The sequence below is a fragment of the Nycticebus coucang genome, chromosome 5, assembly GCF_027406575.1.
Source record: "Nycticebus coucang isolate mNycCou1 chromosome 5, mNycCou1.pri, whole genome shotgun sequence".
NCBI lineage: Eukaryota > Metazoa > Chordata > Mammalia > Primates > Lorisidae > Nycticebus > Nycticebus coucang.
In genome coordinates, this window is record NC_069784.1 from 99,615,813 (window position 1) to 99,633,235 (window position 17,423).

Sequence of the window (17,423 nt, forward strand, 5' to 3'; positions counted from 1 at the left end):
CACAGGCGCCGCCCTGGTTGGTTGTTCTTACATGATGATTTTCTCAACATGACATTGATCTCTAATAGCACTGATGCTCTCCTTATCTACTGGCTTTTAAAGTAGCTGATAATCATAGGTACTAACACCTGTTACTTGAAATGAAGCCCTTGTAACATTTAATATAGAACTTTTTTGTTGTTGAATTAATGGTTCTACTTTCCCTAAGAAAGTCCAGAAAGTCATGGTATTTATTAGTTTTAACTTTATTTTTATAAAAACGACCGAAACTATTAGAGCTTTGATTGATTAACTGAATTATCAGCTTTGCTGGTTCATCATAGTTTTTTCTTTTCATTTGTAGGAAAGAAAGTTTTCCAGAGTTTCTTCCTAAACCTGCATTAGAAATAACAGCATATTTTAAGCTGAGATTTGTAAGTATTGTTTTCTTTATTTAGGAACTTAGCTATTGATTTTGTGTAAGAAATGGTTGCTACAGTAACATATAGCCTGAAGTAGCGTGAAAAATTTGTATGTCAGTAAAAACACACACACGTCTGCTACTCCTCAAACAACAGAGCAAATAAACCAAAACTGCAATCATAAAACTTTTATCAAATCTATTGCTAGTGAAAATTTGGGTTATTCTCTGGCAATTTCTTTTTCTTGACATCATTTTCATTATCTTTTCCCCCTTCTGTGAAAATATCAACGTGTCTGCGTATTTTAAGAAGTTTATAACATCCATGGGAAGGAGGAGAAAAATAGTAGGGCACGAACATAGGAGAGGAAAGAATTTCTGTTATGTTAAAATTTATATGGCCTTTTCATGAATACTTTTAATAAAATTTTTAGAAGTCAAAGCTAGGTCTCAAAGTAGCTAAGTCCTTTAAGTTATTTATGAAATGCTTATTATTATACTGTACTCAAAATGGGTCAACGTAGGAATGGGGAATCTGAGAGACTTCCTATTTCAATTTACCAAGAGTTCAAGACAAGCATGTATTTTCACAAACAGATCCTTTAGTAGATGAATTTAGAAGAACCAATGACAGGGAAAAAAAAAATCTTTGTCATAAAAACGTATCTGTAGTGATAGAATTTTATATTTAATTTCCTGAACTCCAAGTCTAATGAAGTTCTATTATAGCACAAAAAAAAATACTCCACGTATTGAATTTAATAAGACAGAGTCGCAGGCCTGTGGTATAAAGACGGATCAGTGAAGCAAGTCACGAAACTAGTGTCTGGTTCTACGTGCATTCATACAAGGTGCGCGAGACCTGGGACAGCATAATTCTGAGCTTCTCAACTGTAAATATTTGTTTGGAGGTTATAGACTAGAAATCATGACTACCTTAGATCATTTTATGATACCAGGAAATCCCTGAAACATTGTTGGTCTGTAGTTAAGAGGCATTTTACCTTGGTTAACCTATGGTTATTATAATGATATTAACATTTGTAGCAGCTAATAAAACCAACCAACAGGAACTGAGGTATATTTCTAACTTGCTTCATCAGATAAGATCTCAGCAAATTGTTTAATTAAAAGGTGTACTAAAAGCTTAATTACACATTCTCTAGCAGTATAGGCTGTTTCCTAGCTATGCATTAGTTTTCAGTTCCAGTGCATATATTTGTTAATCTTGTGATTTGAGAAAAGTCACCTGAGCTTTCCCAGTCTTCATTTTGCCAGTAAGACCAGGGCAGCAACGCTTCTGTCACAGACTTGTTATGGGGATTAAAGGGAATGACGACCCAATATAACATAAATAGCAATAATGAAATATGCTTATTCTGCAGTTATGGTTTCCTATCCTTACTTGAGGTCTTATGCATGTAAGGATTTTATTTGCTAACATATATAATCCATTTCGTGGATGATGCTGGTATTTATAAAATCACTGAAAGGATGGTTAACATGCAGATCTGTGGCCACATTCCCAGCCATTTTAACCAAACATCTTAGATGACTTTCGGGAAAGTATTCCCCAGGCTACCCTTTGAAAAATACAAATTTTCCTTTAAAAAATTAGTAGATTATCGAAATAAAAGAGGAGTTTTGTATAAAACATATATTCCTAGGACCCTACCTTGGAAATTATGATTTGACAGCAGATCTTGAGCAAGGCTTTGGAACTTGTGTTTTTAAAAAATTACCTCACTGGTTTTGACATCTGCAAGCTACTGCTTTCCAGCCTCACTGTGTCTCCAACTTCTTACTGATGAAAATGTGGGCTGTGCTTACCAGGTGCGGGTGACAGGGTATCATGAATATCTGCCTCAGCTAGTCCAGATCAAGTTACAGAGTGAGAGGTGACTTTGGACTCTGCACTGTGTGCAGTAATGAGACTGGCTGGCTTCTCATTCTTGCTTATGCAGTGACTTTGAGTAAATCCACGTGTCAAGCCCATAAATCATAAATTCCCTGAACCAGAAAGAACTCTTCTGGACCATCCAGTCTACACCTGTTATTTTACAGAGGAAGAAAGTAGGCTCAGAGATTTGCCCATGTCCCCAGGACAAGACCAGCACTAACAATCTGCCCCAACTCAGTGCCGTTTCCATCATGATTGGAGGACTCTGCCTTGTCAGGAACCTGTGACACCAGGGAAGCCAGCTTCTCTTGGACTGATTCTGGGCTGCCCAAGGAAGCGCAGAAAGTGCCCTTTGAGTCGGTTTTCCTTCCCAACTGTCCAGCCACCTGAAAATGAGAGTATCTTCCTTCCCAACTCCAATTTCAATCCTAAATAGTAATAAAAGTGACGGGCGGTACTCACTGGAAGAGGCCTCCTGTGTCCGCAGGGGCACCCTCTTCTCTGCTGCCTTCTGGATTCTTTCCTCAGCCAGAGCCGGGCTTTTCCTTAGCCTCCCCGTCTCCAGGTGGCAGTGCCGGCATCATTTTCGTCAGCCTTCTCATGTCTGCATTTTTTTTCTTGGCATCTCCTTAGTTGTCCTTATTTAGATACTTTTCAGCTCTGGAGTGCCATTAAGTTCAAGAAATATTAAGTACCATTGTGCCTCAAGAACAGTTTTAATTACTAGCAATAAAAAAAGGAATTTAGCACAGCACTGGTTTCAGAAGAATTCACAGCATCATGAGGAATAAGCCTGGAGTGAAAACGTTATGGGAACATGTGTGAGTGCCGCAAGAGCACAGGACCCACTTTCTAGGGCAGTTAAAGAAGCCTGTTTCAAGTGGAGGTAACATTGATCTATTTTAGGTACACAAACCATAAATTGTGTAACACTTTGAAACTTCATGAAAAGAATGTTTCCAAGGGTTAATGAAAAAAGCAAATACAATGGATGTTAATAAGACAGGTGTCAGCTTGACAGGCGGAGAGAGGCTGTACTACATGGCCGGAGGCCTCTGTCTTCTCCTCACACCCCCACCGACTTGAGTGACCCAAGGTACTCTGGTCAGACCTCAAGGCCGCAATTGACCTACTGTTTCAAATCATGCAAATAATGAAATCCATGTTCTAGACTGTCCTGCATACATGGGATACCATCCAATGGAGGAAAAGAGCATCCCAGAAAAAATGCTATCAGCACCAACGCTGACTTTGAGTAGTTGAAGGAGGGAACTCCAGCCAGGAGGAACTGCATGTGTCCTGTAACCTTGATCTGGATGAGAACGGGAGTGTCTGAGGTTTACAGGTCTTCAGTAAACAGCAGTTTCTTTTGGCTGCTGGACTTGAGTGGAAAGCAGAAGCAGCAGGAGATGCACTTGGGGAGTAAGCAGAGCGCAGGTCACAGAGGCGTCTCAGTCATGTTAGGAAGCTCGGTGAGTTTCTCCCGGTGTAAGGGATGTGATGAGATGGTAAGCTTGGTTTAGCTACTGTCAAGAAGGGATGTCAGGGCAACAAAACTGAGGCAGGCAGGTCAGTGAAGAGGATAATCTAAGCCAAAGAGGCTGGTGACATTAACGAGGTTAAAGAAGAGGATGAGGGGGGCATCTTTCTAGCAGATTGAAGATCTATGTAAATCTTCTCTTTAGAGACCAAACTCTCTTTAGACCAGAGTTTACATGACTTGTTGATCATGGAGGGTAGGGGAGGATGGGTTTCTGACTTATGCAACTTGAAGTACTATTCACTGAGAGAGAAAATTCAGAAGGAGTAACAGGTTTCAAAAGGAAGATGGAGATCTCTAAGCCAATGGGATGAGATCAGCCGACTTGTCCTGGGGCTCTTCAGTATTAAATGGCACCACACATGCTGAGACTATCACACATGTCGTCATACTTGATCTTCTCAATTGTGGGAGGTATTATTCTGTGAACTCCAAGGAGGTGGAAGCTGAGTCTCAGAGAGCTTAAGTGAGGTCCTTGAGTGAGGTCCCTTCACTAAGAAGCAGTGGAGCCAAAAGTTCAGATCAGAATTCAAAACCAGATGTATTTCATCCCAAAGTGCATGTACCTTTCATTATATCACTCTGATTGCTATTTAGTTCTGCCACATATAATTCTGTGAAAATAAGTCAGTTGTAGAGCACAAATAACTTGAGACTTCATGGATGGTTAAATGCGACACATAAACTCTACCTTCTAAATTACCACCACGTCTCACTTGGAATGTTGCAATTGTCTCCTAACCCATCTCTTGAATCCGCTTTTTCTCTTTTTTAATCTATTCCATTTACTGCAGCCAAAGTGACCACTTTAAATTTCCATTTGGATTGTCATTCTATGATTGCTTCAATGACTTCCTGTCATTATTAGAAGGGACCAAATCCTTAACAGAACTGAAGGATATGGCCCACCCTCACCCACCCACTTTATATGTGCCCTTCTCTTTGTTCTTCTTACACCGGCCTCCCTTTCGTCCCTGTAATGTATTGTGATCTTCTGCATGAAATAGTGTCTCTTTCTGCCTTTATGCCAGTTCAGTAATTTTCTTCCTTCATGTCTGAGCTCATACTCAGTGAACCAGATCCTGATACACTTACAAGTTTTCATCGAAGACTTACCACAGTTTGTAATCGTACAAGGATTTGTCTTGACTTTATAATAATGTTTTTCTCACCCACAACAATTGTCAAAAATAATTATAAAGCTGTTTGGGTAATCATATAATTGGCCCTCAGTGTTATTTTCTGAGTTAATAAATTCTGAAAGGTATGAAAGTGATTTGGGGTTAGCTAATGTATATGTGATAATTGGCTTGGTAAATTACTGTTTGTAATTTAAAAACAAAATAACTAAGTTTTAGTTATGTATAATATTGCTTTTAATACTCAAATTATATAATATTTCCCCTAGTGTTATGTTGTAATTGTTTTTTCCTTTTTGAAGTCAAATTTCTTTTGCTTGATAAATGAAACTGATTCAAACAGCATAGGGGTAATTACCTAACTGACATTTTTTGGATTAAGCCAATTAAACTAAAGCAATTAAATCTTGGAAATGGCACCTATAAAAGAACAAATATATGGCCATTATATGTACCAATGAAGGATGGAAATACGTCATAATTTGCTTTTAAGTGTCATGTCTTTATTGCACTCGCTAATTAAATGAGGCTTTTCCGTCCCAGCCCCACGGAAAATAATTTAGAATCTTCAGTAGTGATATTTTATTTTTTTCCACGAGAATGATTTTCTGCCACTTGACTGACTACACACAGTATAACAAATAAAGCTCGAATGTGGTCTTTGGGGAAGGATGCTACTAGCCTTCAGCTAGTGGTAGGCTCTCGGTATTTAAAATTGGCTCCCAGAAGTCTGCAATGAACAATTGCTTAGATGATTGGGTAAAGTGTAGCATAAGAAATTTCTTCATTACATTCTCCAGATATGTTTCCAGGGTTTCTGTGTCTGCTGAACATAGACAAACATAGCTATACATATAGCCTTTCAATATCTGAGACTCAAATGCGAGAAATACATTACACAAACACTAAACAAACTTTTTAAAGCTTGAATAGTCTGTAATTCTAAATGGAAGAAGGAGATAATTAAAGATAGGTTTACAAATTATATCTACCATGTCGTCAAGTGATATGATATTAAAAAGTAATCTTTATTCTTAAAAATTAGAAACTATTGCTGTGAGATAAATCAGGCCCAAGTGGCCAGTGACATGATGTTTAGACTGGATTTTGAAATTAATCTGATAATGAAACATAACTGAATGGTATAGTCCATGCTGTATCATTCAGCAGTCTCATCTCTTTTCCTCATATCTTTGACATCAGGACTTTTTTTCCTTTTGTTTTTTGATGGCTTATTAATATGCTGATGACTAAAATTCTTTCTGGTTCCAAAATTCTCAGATCTCTCAAATTTAAAAATTAGTCTATTGAAACTTTTAAATAATTTTTTTAAATACAGAAAACACAATTTTCTTTCAACTGTTGAACTTCACAGGTCATTGAAAATGTGTTCTGAAAAGTTAGTCACTTGCCTCTCATCATAGACAGTAATAGAATCAGTTGCTAGGTCTTAAGTTTGATAGAATCAGGCGTTAGATGGTAAGTTTCCACCACTATCCTTAATTTAAGAAACGAGAGTCAGCACTGAAATAAATTAAGAGGGAAATTTGAATATGCCTTAATCACTGTTTTCTTTTTTTAGTTCCCAGCTATTTTTGATGAATGGTTAGGAAGTTTACATAGGTTTGATTTAAGCAGGTTTTTATGTAATGTAAGAGATATCAGTGAGATGACAGGTAGTAGATATTTAATTACTAGAAATTAAACTAAAAGAGGTTCTCCCTCTTTCAATGCCAAATAACAAGAGAGTCAGCACTGAAATAAATTAAGGGGGAAATGTTGCAGTTTTAAAAAGACTAAAAATTCTATATACACTTATAATTATTACTGTGTGTTTGAAAAGCAGAGATAAGAGTAAAGATAAGAGTGACCCAATTTATTTTTCCCCAGGATAATTCTGGAGGCAAGTTTTAGAGAGGCTTAAAAGAATCTTAGGTTCAAATGAGTTTTCAGAATGCATAAACACAGCAGCAAAATGCTCTTCTTGGCCTCAGTTGAACAAATGCCTATTAAGAAAAACTCACTGAAAATTTCTGCTGTGACTGGGCTGGCTTATTTTTGATTAAAAGTACATAAAAGAAACACTATATTTCAGTCTACATAAAGCCTTTTGATTTAGAATTTACTGGGAAATAGGTTTTGAATTTTAATCCTGGCAATTAATGATACTTTAAATTACAAAGACCATTCAAGTTAACAGAAGGTAGACACTGCTATTTTCTCTCTCTAGGGATGGAGGATCTGCATTTACATGCAAGTATATATAAACAAAACAACAAAAACCTATGAATATTTGTATGTTTTCTATTATTTCCACATCTATGATATCTCACATTTTCAGAAAATGTGACAACATTCTTCTCTGTACACCCTGTAACGTATGGTTATTGTCAAGGTCTAGGAGACCCCAGAATACATCTTCAAAGTTTTCTGAAACCTCAGTACTACAGGGTGGAGTTGATAGCATAGAACTTAAAGAGTCAACTCCCCTGAGACTGAAAGACCAGGAACAATTGCCTGGTGACACAAGAATAACTTAGATCAGAACACTGTTTACTCAAATGAAATAAGAGCTATCATACATATATACGGATTAGATTCATCTCTGAGTTTCTCCTTTTTAGGGCAAGTAGGACAATATTTTCAGAAATTATACCCATATAGCTCAGAAAACTCCAAGTTTTGAAGTTATTGATGAATATACCTAGTCCAAAAGTCTTAAAAGTGCAACAAGTTGCCTTTTAAACACTTATCAGTGAATTTGAATATGCCTTAATCACTGTTTTCTTCTTTAGTTCCCAGCTATTTTTGATGAATGGTTAGGAAGTTTACATAGGTTTGATTTAAGCAGGTTTTTATGTAATGTAAGAGATGTCAGTGAGATGACAGGTAGTAGATATTTAATTACTAGAAATTAAACTAAAAGAGGTTCTCCCTCTTTCAATGCCAAATAACAAAGAAGGGAATAATTCAGTTATTGACAGAACATTACATGACAGGGAACAGTGAAACTGAGGCTCGAAGAGGTTAAGGAACCTGTCTAATATGCAACTGACATTGATGAAAGCACAACTTTGACTCTACTACCCTCACTAGATTTCAAAATAGGCAAAAGATAAAATGCTGATAATTCAGGAAGTTTTTTTTTCTCCATCTTTCCCAAAATAGCATTCTTTTCCCATTAGGTAATTTGTGGAAAAGCCACCACTGATAGATCAGTTCTTTGGTCTAGACTTTGCAGTTTCCCTTGTAGGGAACCACTCACAGGGCATAGCCCTGTAAATGAATGAATTAAATATTCTACAGGGAGCTGGCTTGGATAGCTTGAATAGGAGAGGACAATGGAGGGTGTACATAAGGGGAAGGGACCGGAGAGAGAGGAAAATATTTATGAAGGAAGATGATGAAGGAGGCATAGCAGCTGGTCTGAGAGAATCCAATAAAAATCAGTAATAATAATTACCAGAGGCTGGATGCATTGATGCCATGAAGTTGTGCTCTAGCATGTTCCAACATGTCACACAAATCTCCATTTCAAGTACTTATTGTCAGTAATTATCCTATTAAAACAGTTATTTTACTTTGGTCACGTTTCTAAAGATTGCTTCTGATACTGTCTGTTTTAGTCAGTGGCCCTGGGGTTGAGTGCTGTGGCATCATCAGAGCTCACGGCAAGTTCAAATACTTGGACTCAAGTGATCCTGCTGCCCTGGCCTCCCAAGTAGCTGGGACTACAGGCGCCCACCACACGCCCTGTTTTTTTGTTTTTGTTTTTGTTTTTAATAGATTGAAGGTGTGAGGAGTAGGGGGTGGGGGTAAGGATGGGGTCTCATTCTTGTTCAGGGTGGTCTAGGACTCCTGAGCTCAAGCAGTCTGCCTGCCTGGGCCTCCCAGAGTGTTGGGATTATCAGTGTAAGCCACTGCACCTGGCCCTCCTCTCTCTCAGTGCATCTTGCACATATCTTTAAGAGACCCAGAGCAGGGCGGCGCCTGTGGCTCAAGGAGTAGGGCGCTGGTCCCATATGCCGGAGGTGGCAGGCTCAAACCTAGCCCCGGCCAAAAAAACAAAAAAAAAAAGAGACCCAGAGCAATCCCGGCCAAGAGAGTGCAGGATGTTCTGGCTGACTCTTCAGGGTGCACGAGCTCCAGTGAGCAGTTTCTTCTGCTCTTTTCAGGGTGCCCTTGCGGCCTTCCCTCCCTCTCTCCCACTAGAAGGATATTTTATACCTGTTTTTCCAGATTATTACAAACTGAGTCAACATTTTAGTATCTTCTTCAGTTATTTTAATTATGATAGATTTGGGGGTATTTTTCCATACTAGAATTGTTCAGTATCCTTAATCAAATGTCAAAGGATAAGAATGAAAAATCTGATATGAGATGAACAAAATGGCAGCATGACTTCTAAGGCTTTTCTTGCCTTAGACCTGCTGCCTAAGCAGGGGTGGGGAACTTGCCCTCTTAAGGCCACATGTGGTCTTCTAGGTCCTTAAGTGCAGTCATTTGATGAAATCCAAACTTTATAGAGCACATACTTTTAATTTTGCTAATAAATTTGGGTTCCTCATTTGTAATTGTATTTTATTTTTAAAATGAATGTATTTAAAATACCAAAGAATAAAATAAATTTCAATGAAACAAGTCTCCCTGATTGAACAGCACAATTAAAACTCATTGAATACCTACTATCCACTGTCTATACTTAGAATCAATTTGTCCATACCTTTGCTATAATTTGTGGGGAAAATTACATAGACTAATTAGTGAACATCATATTAAGTGGTGAACTTCAGGGTTGGTTATTAGACTGAAAGGTGGAAGAGTCCAGGGGGTGACTGGTATAGCAAAGGCCATCAGGATGTGTCCTGACAGAGCACGTATGGAGAAAGTTAATTTTGTGATTTAATTTAACTTTTAATTTATTACAAAGAAATTTTTAGTAAGGTCTGAAATTTGGACAAGTGGGTCTCCACGGCTGTGTGTATGCATTGCCACCCTATGCTAAGACCACCAGGGAATAGTCCATTCATTTGGGCGCCGTTAGATCCTGGGTGAACACAATCTATGCATTTATGGATTTTATTTGCTCCGTTTAATATTGGAGAAATATGAAGAAAAATGTGACCTAACTTTTACTCTATTTATTCTGAGATTTGTGTGACCACAATCATCTAGGGTGTTCATAAAGCAGATGGTGTCAGACTTACTGAATCCAAAACTCTAGGGAAGGCGCCGGGAATCTGTGTTAACAGACTCCTCTGCTGAATCTTATGAATACTCAAGTCCTGTGTGTAAGGAAACACTGTCCTTGTTCTAATGTATAAGATTAATTTTCAGTGAAAGGCTTTTTATCTAACCTTGCTTTTCTCCTCCTGTATTTCTCCTTGTCTCCTCTGTTAAGATTTGTAAAAAATCATAGGAGGAGCTAATTTGCTTTAAATTTACTCTGCCAGTCTCCAGGCTGGCACAGGTGAGCTGACATTTTCCCAGAGACCTCATTTTCTCATCTTCGCCTTCTCACAGTTTAATCAGTGATAAAGTGAAAAATCTGGTTCTTTGTGGAGTGGCATGAGAAAGAAGAGGAATTAATTTACACTGCCTGGTGTCAGGGTGTAATATGATGATGTTGGCAAAGTTATAAAAAGAAAATATCCAAAGCTCATGAAATATTTCAAAAGAGGTTTTTGTTAGAGCAGATGGATGGAGCAGAGTGCCTGACAATCTAACAGCTTTCCAACCTAAAAGGATATTGAGGTTGAGGTGTACGTAGCTCAGAGAAGGTCATCAAATCTTAATGACGACTATCAAGGGAAAACTCCTGAATTTTACAATAAGATGCATATTGATTTGCCTTATTGTGTAGAAACGACTAGAGACCAGCAAACCGAGTACAATCAACTGTAAGTTGCCCCAGGGAATCTAACACAGTAGTGGGTTTCCTTGGCTGAATTCTTTGGGGCCTTCCTCCTTTGTAACTAGAAAATGTCTTTCCATGAATACAAACTTGTTTTGATATTTCAACAAAAATCTACAAAGATAAAATGTATCCCAAATGTCTAAAATTAAACCAAAAAATATGAAAATTATCAGACAAATGTTCATATTGACCTCTTACTATTATGAAGGAATTCTTCCAATTGTGACATGGAAGACAGGATGTAAGGTAAAAGTAAATCTCCTAAAAATAATAGAATAATTCTATACAAGATTATGCCACCAGAAATAAGTGTTTGTTTTCATTTTATTCTGTGAAAGAATTTTAAGGCTCTGTGTGTGTTCATAGATTATATACATATAAATATACATATACATATAGTAGTTGATTACCTCCCTACATTGACACCTCCTTAACTTGACTTAATTTTCATAGACTGGACATGTACCACATGTACTTAATGGAAGTTCCTTATGTTTACCACCTCCATGTGTTGACCAGTTTGTATAGTTCCTTGGATGGTCAACTTACAGAGGGTCTACAGTATACCTAATTATACTGTTTGTATATATGTGTATGGGATATATATATATATACACTCAATAATGAGGAGTATAGAGATCAAAAAGTAAATTTTATTCAAAATTATGAACATTATTTCAATCATAGGACCTTCATTTTTAAGATTCAAAAATGAGATAAAGTCTTCATACCAGATGAATTGCTTAGATAATATCTTGGGTTTGTTGAAATAATATGGAGGCTATATAGTTCAAAGAAGAAAAATATTCCCATTGAAGTGACTCATGCATATGATAAATGGCCATACTGGATGAATTTTAGGCAACTTCTTTAAAACTTGAAGTGTTTCTATTTTATTTTAAACTCTTCTGAATTTATAGGGTCTATGACCCTAGAAAAGAGCCAACGTAATAAAATGATTAAAGGGCCATGTTTTGGAATCACAAATAGGGCTTAAATCATAACTTAGGGCAAATTTCTCAGTATCTGAAAGATTCATTTTCAGATGCTGCATTTGAATTATGGGGCTATATCTCTTTCTCTCTCTTTTTCTCTCTTCTCTTGATATTTGTGGTAAGGATTAAATAAAATAATGTATGTAAAGCAGTGTACAATGTACTATATAGAAAGGTACTGCCTTTCTATGGGCTCATTTCAGAGTAATTATACATGTATATGGCTGATAAAATTCTTAGATGTCATCCAAGATTTCTTTATTCCTTTACACTTCCATCAGTGCTCCCTATAGACACTGATCACTGAGGAATCATACACATAATCTAGGATAAAAGATCAGGTAGGTTTCTAATGTTTTCTATAATGAAAACAAAGAGCCATGGTCTTGAAAATAAAAGTTACTTCTGACTTTTTGAGGTAAAGGACTTTTTGAGCTGAGACTGGAGAACTGAGAACAAATCCCAGGGAGAGAAAGAGAATATGATGACATAAAAGTTTGTTTCTATATCTCTGGGAATGGAAATGAATCATTGACTAGATGGGGCAGAAGATTTCAAGAGGTAATGAGACCTTAGTCATTATTCCAGTCTTTGTGAAGGTGCCCAGGCCTCTAGCTCACCAGGTTGAGCAGAAGGGAGGCTAAGCAATAGAAATTTTAATGGAAATCCAAGTGTAGAGAGGACTATGCCTCAATTCCCAGGGAAACATTGGGCATCTTAAAGAAGCTGTCTATGTAGTATGGCCCTAAAAAGGTAAAGAAGCAATGGTGAAGAGAAGTGCCTAGGCAGGTGGGCCTGAGTGCACCTCATGGAGTTGCCAGGCCCCAGAGGGATAAGGTACTTTGATATGATTTCATGGACTTTACAAAGGGCACAGAATAGTTTAAATAGACCGTGAGCTTTAAATATTCAGGAGTGGAACAAAGAAGATGCATATCTCTCTACCTGAGGCTATGATTGCACCTGAGATAGTACCAGCAGATCCCAGCACCCCTGGTGAAACAGGACAAGGTGTAGCTCAGTGAGGGTTGGGATGGACATAGGACACACGTGAGCTGATGCCTTATTCCTTATACTTTAGTCTCCCTTTCAAGAAAGAAAGGAAAGTGATATCGGTGGTGGGTGTTCCAATCATCTATTATTCACGCTGTTGGTGAGGAAGGGCTAAACAACACTTGACACGGAAGAAATGAGACTGACAGCAGTTTATTAATCACACATACGAACAGCCTGGGAGCAGAAGACACTGCACCCCCTGAAGGCCTGCCCAGGAGTTGTACTTGGAGACATTGTGACAATAGAGCTGTGGGAAGCAGTGTTTGCGGTATTAAGAGGGTGAGGTTTCTCTGGTCCCTGTGGAAGGATGTGATTGGCTTGTTTAAATATGTTTGCAGGCAGGAAGAGAACTAAAACCTGCCACCCAAGGAGAAGCAGAAACTGCCCTGCTTGATAAGGGGGTGCTGTTTGGCTGGAGGAGCTTTTCTACAGGAGCAGAGGAGGACGAGGTTAGATGGTTGGCCCATTTGAGACCTGTTTCATCAGATGTCAGCACTTCTCTTTTGGCTTTATGCCACACTGACCCCTTGATACTTTGATATAAGTTTAAATCTTGATGATAACTGAGACCTTTACAGATAAAAGGGCTTTCCTCTGAAGCATTGTAGGCACCTGATCAGGAAGGAGAGGGCTACATTTTGAGGTGGTTATGGAAGCCATGAACTTCAGGGGTGTCTCTATGCATAGCCAGTAAAGGCAATTGTAAGCTGTGTGATATTGATGTAGAGACAGTGAGTGTCCCCAGGGGATGTGAATTTAGACTACTCAACGCCTGTGGCAATAGTGACACCTAGGGAAAGGTGGGGCCGTGGGGGGGGGGAACGTTTGCCCCTTTGTGAGTTAAATTAGAGTTCTTTGAAAAGCTCATTAGGTTTTTCAATTACATTGGCTGTCTGGGGCTGACTACCTTAAGTCTCCAGGGGAGGCTGGATTTCCAGTGAAAGCTTTCTTCCATATCCCAGCATTAAGCATTCTAAAAAGTGAAATGTGTACCTTGGTAACTATCAATAGTGTCTAGAATTTCAAATGGGATAAGGAGTATCCTTCTGAGGCCTTAGATTGTGGCCTTAGTATATGTAGAGAAATCTGTTGATTTATATTTTGAGTATCTATGAAGCAGGAGATTAATGGAGTTTGTTATTCAAAGGTATCATTCTTAGGCAGTGGCCTAAGAGTTTGCAAAAATGTGCAAATGAAACCAGTTGGCCAGGGCATCCAATGCTAAGGTGAATGCCTGAAGCACGCCAGTCATGCTGACTCTGGAGTCTTGTTCTTTATGGGGTATATCCTGGTTAAGGGATGAATAGCAGGAACTCTCCACTGAGCTCAATCATGTGTGAAGGTGGCAGTATCATCACTCAATGTATGAACTTCATTGCTCTTCATTCAGTTCATCCTAAGGAGCTCTCCAGATAGCTAAGGATCTAGGAAAGCGGTAACCTCCTCTGTTCTTATGATATCTCTGGAAAGCAACTGAGCATAGAGGAGGCTGGCCCCTTCTGCAAGTGGAATATACGCAGATTTGACTCCATACTGTACCAAGGAGGTCTCAGCAGCCATGTTAAACTCATGGGGGTACTGCTTCAAATGACCCAGTGTATTATAGGTAGCTGGACACCAAGAATCCCAGATTCAAGGTCTATGAGAAAAGAAAAGCTCAGTATGTGGCCTATAACTGCTTCTCTGGTGCATAAGTGCAAGGTGAGGAAAGGCCGTTTCCTGCCTCAGAAGCCCATGGGCACCTACCATCATCATAGGTGATCCAGAGACTCCACAAGGCATAAGATGAGGTTCTGAAGCCTCTGAGGGCACTAACTGGAGTGCCTATTGATTTCAATCTGGACAGATTTTATAGACTTTTATTGAAGGAGTTCTCTTTCAAGATGGACCAATTTGTAAGTAACATTAGTGAGAGTGAGTAAAATTTGCAAATTTATATGTTGCCTTCAAAACCCAAAAGTGACTAAAAGATGTTGGATTTGTATTAACTTTGTGGGTACTGAGAACGTTAGTATCTGTTTCTTGACAGTATCAAGGATAAATCAGCCTTTGTTTCACCAACTAACTTTCAAGAACTTAGGGCAGCAGGGTGATTCAGGCCCATGCTCATAGCACTCTGGGAGGCTGAAGTGGGAAGGAGTTTGAGACCAGCCTGAGCAAGAGTGAGACTCTGTTCTTACTAAAAATAGCAAAAAAAATTAGCTGGACATGGTGGTCAGCACTTGTAATCTCAGCTACTCGGGAGGCTGAGGCAGGAGGATTGCTTGAGCCCAGGAGTTTGAAGTTCCTTTGAACTGGATACCACTGCACTCTAGCTGGGTGACAGAGTGAGATTCTGTCTTGAAAGAAGAAAAAGAGCAATTAATAGAGGTGACAAGGCCTTGTAGTCTGTGTGAAATACTGATTCATTCTTTTTAATGTGGTTTCCTTTGTATTCATATATCCTTAATGAATATGTTCAATGAATGTTCTTAGAGAAGGATGTAATCAGCATAATCTCATCCCTGTGCTCCTGGAGAAAGGTGGATGTAGTTAAGATCTTGCCTGTAAAGGTCATGTGTGATGGCAAGGATGTTGATGTATCCTATGGTTAGCATGGTGAATATGTATAGAGTCACTTTAGAGGTAAAAGAAAATTGTGACTAAGAAGCTGAACTTATCGTATTAACCAAACTCATAGCACGTTATTTTCAGTAGATGAAGTCAGCAATTCTGTCAATGAGGTTGTTGAGTATAGGGACCTTAACAGTATGGGCTATGACATTCAGGTTGTGGCAATCTACTGGGGACACCATTTATTTGTTCCAGATTTAAGAACAGGATAAATAGGCCAAATTGGGTTGATAAATGGAGAAGCAGTAGGGATAATTACCCCTTCACTCAATAATAGTTACATAACAAGTTTTAATCCTTGAAGGCCCAATTTTAAATTACACTGAGCCATGTTAATTATTTTGCCTTGGGAGAGAGGGAGGAGAGTCATGAGATCCCATTTTGTCAAGGCAATTTGTAAGTGTCAAAGACTTAATTTAACTTTTGTTTTCATTTATTTTTCATTAGGTCAGACTGTCTATGTCCCCCTGTGGGATATGTGAGGGCAGTGAGTACCATGACTATGGGGAATTCAGGGAAGACGAGTTCTGAGGGTTAAGGGGAAGCATGTATCTTTGTCCTCTATTTTATATTCAGTCACTCCCTTAAGGTTAGGGAAGATACCATGTTTAATTTTAGTAGGCTCCCTAGGCATAACAGCAATTTGAATCCTGTTGTGAGTTAAAGCCATGAAGGTTTACCAATTAGTGCATTTTCGCAGATATTCAAGTTCATTCAGAACCCTTGCTGTAGAGGCACAAAAGCCAATCGCCCTGCTTTGTTTGCTGTGTACATTTGAAATACATTTGGATTTTCAGTTGGATTAGGTTTTGGATCTTCATTTTAGGTTTTGTTTGTTTGTTTGTTTGTTTGCTGGTTTCTTTTGCCTATATCTAGTTTTTTCCTTCCTTTCCTCTGTTAAAATAGAGATCATAAAAGATTCTTTGAAACAACAAGATATCAAATTATAAGTAAGACCTATAAGGCTTACTAAGCAAAGGCTAAGTCATGCATCCCTACACTTAAAGGGTAACCTATATTCGAACTGCCACAAGGCATTTTCTTTTTCTCTAGCAGCTAAACAAACCCTGACCTTAAGATAAGCAGTATTACAACAATTACATCTCACCAACTGCCTGATGTTGATTCACTGACCCACACCACCCCATTCCACAAGCTGTACCTGCAGCTTTTTATTGGACAAGAGACTGATTTCAGTAACTTTCTCTTGATAAGAAACCACGGACCCATGGACTGGTTCTGGCCAGTTTCCAGAGGCTGTACTTATGTCCTCAACTTCAACTTTTCACATATATATCCTAATTTTAATGCATTTAATGTAGGTCTCTACCCCAAGTGAACATGTGACATGTGTAGCATACATGTTTGCTTATTTCACATGCATGCGTCCCTGCTTTGTGAATATTCAGAGCCTATAACCTGCTAAATATGTATACTGAGCCAACTCACTCGGATACGCTTCTGTCTCACCTTTCCTTTTTTTTACAGTTTTTGGCCGGGGCTGGATTTGAACCCAGCACCTCCGTTATATGGGGCCGGCGTCCTAGTCCTTGAGCCACAGGCACCGCCCTCTCCTTTCCTTTTCTGCACTGCTTGTTTTCGATTTCTGCTGGAGGCCACACTTCCCAGCTTGCAGGGTGGCCAGGCTGCAGGCTGGAACCCTTTATAAGAAATAAAGTTCTACTCTTTGAATGTATGAATGTTTATCTTTTCAGTCAAAAGCTATTTTTTTGTTGTTTATTTTTGTTATTGGTGGTGGCAGTCACTGGATATACAGAGGGTGCAAAAAAATGTGCACATATTTTAATAAAGAAAAACTTATTAAAGTTGTAATACTCAAGTCACATTTAACTTTTGCAATTG

General features: G+C 38.6%; 1 protein-coding gene across 5 annotated transcripts in view; it reads left to right on the forward strand.

Moving 5' to 3' along the window:
• PKIB (cAMP-dependent protein kinase inhibitor beta) overlaps positions 1-17,423 on the forward strand; it is a 107,887-nt gene that overhangs the window by 62,304 nt on the left and 28,160 nt on the right. For 2 of the 5 annotated variants that reach the window (XM_053592847.1, XM_053592850.1), the window contains exons 3-4: positions 344-413; positions 13,286-13,396. The exons of 1 other annotated variant lie outside the window; for it this stretch is intronic. The gene's annotated coding sequence lies outside the window, so the exon portion shown is untranslated. The remainder of the gene's footprint in view (positions 1-343; positions 414-13,285; positions 13,397-17,423) is intronic. 2 more of the 5 variants (XM_053592846.1, XM_053592849.1) reach the window with 1 other exon arrangement.